Source organism: Tupaia chinensis, unplaced genomic scaffold (assembly GCF_000334495.1).
Source record: "Tupaia chinensis unplaced genomic scaffold, TupChi_1.0 Scaffold144982_1, whole genome shotgun sequence".
Classification (NCBI taxonomy): Eukaryota; Metazoa; Chordata; class Mammalia; order Scandentia; family Tupaiidae; genus Tupaia; species Tupaia belangeri.
In genome coordinates this window covers 2975701-2979707 of record NW_006204841.1, presented here as the reverse complement: position 1 = coordinate 2979707, position 4007 = coordinate 2975701, and the positions used below count along the sequence as shown (strand labels likewise).

The 4007-nt window shown below is 39.1% G+C and overlaps 1 pseudogene; it reads right to left on the bottom strand.

Annotated features, from left to right (window-relative positions):
* Positions 1 to 2715: 2715 nt before the first annotated feature.
* LOC106733790 (U1 small nuclear ribonucleoprotein C pseudogene) lies at positions 2716 to 3192 on the bottom strand (annotated as a pseudogene).
* Positions 3193 to 4007: the final 815 nt, after the last annotated feature.

Below are 4007 nucleotides of genomic sequence, written 5' to 3'. Positions count from 1 at the left end.
ACGCTCGCCAGACAGAGACAGAGAGACAGAAAGTGAGAAATCACCCTCCGGGAGGATGGCCACCCTGCAATCCCTTCTCCTCCATTCTCCCCCTGGGATCCTGGGCACTTCACGCACACGCGCCCGGCGTGAGTTTCAAGCCACTGGGTCCAGGACGCGAACCGTCGTTGACTACATGGGAATCCAGCGACATAGCCATTACGCTAACTGCTGGTCCCTACCAGTACAATTCTGAAGACAAAGCACAACTAGGGAAATGATTACCAAGAGGTAGAAGACGTCCAGTCAAAGCAAAAGCAGAACAATTCAAAAGCAAATATTGTGGGAACAGATTTTTTTGGGTTCTCAAGGCATTTTGCTTGTTGATTTTCTGTAGAGTCAAAGAAAAACATCTGCTTATTATGAGAGTGTTTGGAGAATAGTAGCCAAATATTTCACGGGAAAATATCCAGAAAATCTTCCTCAGATATTCTCCACTAAAATAATACTCTTGTTCATTCTTCTGTAGGTTAATTTGTGAAAATTAGATGGAAAATTAAGCATCTACTTTACCATCCTGATTTGACTCCTTCTGACTTCTTTTCTCTGAAACTTTTTTCTTTTTCTTTCTTTTTTTATTTTTTTAAATATTCTATCACTGTGTTTCATTCCAGCATACTAAATTAATTTTCCTATCATGAATACACTGTATATTGATTCAAAGATATGTTCATATGTATCATCAACAATTTTCCATTTTTGTGTCCTTTAAATGTTTTGCTTCTTTTTTCTCCTTAATTCCCTCCCTTTCATCCTCCCTCATTTCTCATCCTCCTCCCTCACTGTCTCTAGTATTGACAACTGTTCTCTGTGCGTTTATACCTTGTATCTTTTAGTTTATGCCATAGAGTGCATATATTCAGTATATATTGAGTGTGGACATACAATGTCTCTTTCATCTTCAGGCTTGCTTTGTTTAGCAGTAGATCTTTCATATTTGTCCACTTTCTATGAAATGTCAGAGTCTCATTTTTTTATGACTGAGTAATTGCAATCCATTCATCTGTTCATGGACATTTGGGTTGGTTCCATGTCTTATTGATTGTAAATAATTCTGCAATAAACATGTATGTGCAAGTGTTTTTCCAACGGAGTGTATTCCAATGAAGTGGAATTGCTAAATCACATGGTAGTTCTGCTTGTAGGTCTTTAAAGAATCTCCATATTGTTCTCTACAGTGGTTGTACTAAGTTTATTAGGTCATCAGAAAAGTCATAAGCATTTTTGCAACAAGTGGTGTTTGTTTTTGGAAGTACTAGAGTCAGTCACATCTATCTTATTGCTACATCATTTGAAATTTGACAGTTTTAGCTTTATTCTAATGAAAAGTTGAGTAATTTGGTTGAGTTTGGAGACTTTGAAACAAACTTAAGATGGAAGACCAAGTTCTGCATTTTCACCACATTTTACTATTTTACTTCTGTAAAGGACATGTGTCAAGCTTGTGAAAATTTACATACAAGTTACAGTGACAACGCTTTACAAGGACATTAGTGCCAACGATGGTTCATGAAATTCTGTGCTGATGATTTTTTTTTATGCTGATGATTTTTTATCTCAATATCATTCCTCTGTCAGGGAGGCCCACCAAGGTTGATAATGACATAGTATGGGCTATTTGGGTTCCTCATGAACTCAAAAAGTTCATATAGATATCCTTTCTATGCTTATTAAACATGAGGAAAACTATCTTTTTTTGAAGTGACTGATAACTAGTGATAAGTGGATTGTATACAACAATGTGGTGTGCAAACAGTCTGGGTCTCAATGGTTTGATTCACTTCAAATGATATTGAAATCAGATATTCATAAAAGAATGGGTATGCCCTCAATGTAATGGGATTTGAAAGGTGTCATGTTTTTTGAACTCCTATAAAGGAACATAATGATCAATTAGAATGTGTACTGTTGGCATTTGGATAGGTTGAATGAATCCATCAATCCCCAATGTCGAGAGTTCGTTGATCATAAAGGAGTTGTGTTCCATCAGGACAACACAAGACAAAAACAAAAGTTTGATCACCTGTCAAAATTATTGGAGCTTGGATGGGATGTGTTGCCACACCCATCATTACCTGACCTTGAGCTGTCAGATTTCCCCTTGTTTTGTTCTCTTCTAAACTCCTTGCATGATATAGTGTTCAATTCAGATGAGACTGTAAATCAGCACCTTGGTCAGTTTTTCACTGATAAAGACAGGTCTTTCTATGAACAAGGAATTATGAAGCTCATTGAAAGTTGGAAGAAGGTTATCCAACAAAACGGGTCACACATTATTGATTGATATTTGCTCTTTATATAAATAAATAACCTTTCAAAAACAGAAAAAAAATATGTTGTGGCTTTTCTGACAACCCAATATATTCCCTATTAACAGTGTAGAAGTGTTCCCTTTTCTCCACAACCTTGCCAGAATTTATCATTCTTCATGTTTTTTTTAAACTAAAACAGTTGACAATTTTATTTTCACATTTCACAATACAAATGAGAACTGCACTTTTTTATCTCACTTCTCTCCTCCAAAACTACTCTTATTTCTAATTTTTTTTAAATAGAGGGAGGAGAAAGTCTTTCTTGACATGCTGTTAGAAAACACCCAGAGCCACAGCACCATGATCTCCTGATGAAGTAGAATGAATTAATATAAAACTGACAGAAAGAGGCCTGCCTTCATCCTTATCTGTCTGGGCGAGTCATTCCTGGCTGAGTGGGCAACATCATGGGCCAGACGGAAGGCCTTTCATCATTGGGGTCCCAGGCATCATGGACATTTGGCCTCCTATGGGTGGCCTGATTCCAGGGGCAGGTTCTACTGGCATCATCCCAGGAGGAAGAGGGTCCATCATTGGCATCATGTGAGGGCCCCCCATATAGAGTGCTGGCATCATGCCAGGGTGAGGAGATCCCAGGAGACTGGGGGTAGGTGGGATCATCTCCCCTGCAGGAAGATGAGTAGAGAATGAAGTAGGAGGTATCTTCCTTTGTTGATATCAGATGTTGTTTTTATCAATCTGGCTTTGAGTTTTCTCTTCCATCTATTTCTGATAGTAGTCTTTCACATTCTCTGTGTTGCCTACCACTACAGTGTGTTTTTCTCACAGATAATTCGTGGGTGAGGAATATATCACAGTAGTCACAATAAAAATTAGGCATGTTGCTTTGCAAGCCATTGGCCATTCCCTTTTTTTTTTGGTTCCATAATTCCATTTATTTATTGATGCTCTCATTATTGCTCGTGAGGCTGCATTGTCCATCGTGAATATTGGCTTCCAGTGATACTCTCAAAGGATATTGCTATACTTTGTCCCGACCCAGGCGGGACACCCAAACGGGTTTCCTGAGTGAAGGAGTGAGAGCCGGGACAAGCGGCGTAGTGTTACAACACGGAGACGACTGTATCGTCCGTTTATTGTGGGCAGCATGGTACAACACAGAGACGACGCAGTGTCACAGCTCTTAAGGGTCGCGTCGTCTACTGTGAGCAGCACGAAGACCACGCGGTGTCACAACTCTTCAGGGTCGTCCGGAGACGATGTAGTGTTACAGCTCTTCAGGGTCTCCCAGGTCGTCTCGAGACTGCGCGGTGTTTCAGCTCTTCAGTTGTCATCTTCCTGGTCGTCGTCGTTGTTGTCTCGGCCATTCCCTTTTTATGTTTTTAATCTTAGCTATTTTGACTGGAATTAGGTGGCCTTGCATTGTGGTTTTGATTTGCATTTACCTCATTATAAGAAATGCTGAGCATTTTTTCATATACTTTTTGACTGTTTGTATGTTTCTTTAGAGTTATCTGTTAGGCTCATTTGCCCATCTTTTAATTGGTTGATTTAATTTTTCAGGTAATCTTCTTGAGTTCCTTGTATATTCTGGTTATTAATCTCTTATCTGAGGCATAGTTTGAAAATACATTATCCCATTCTGAGGGTTGTCAGTTCACTCTAGTTATTGTTTCTTCTGCTGTGCAGAAACGT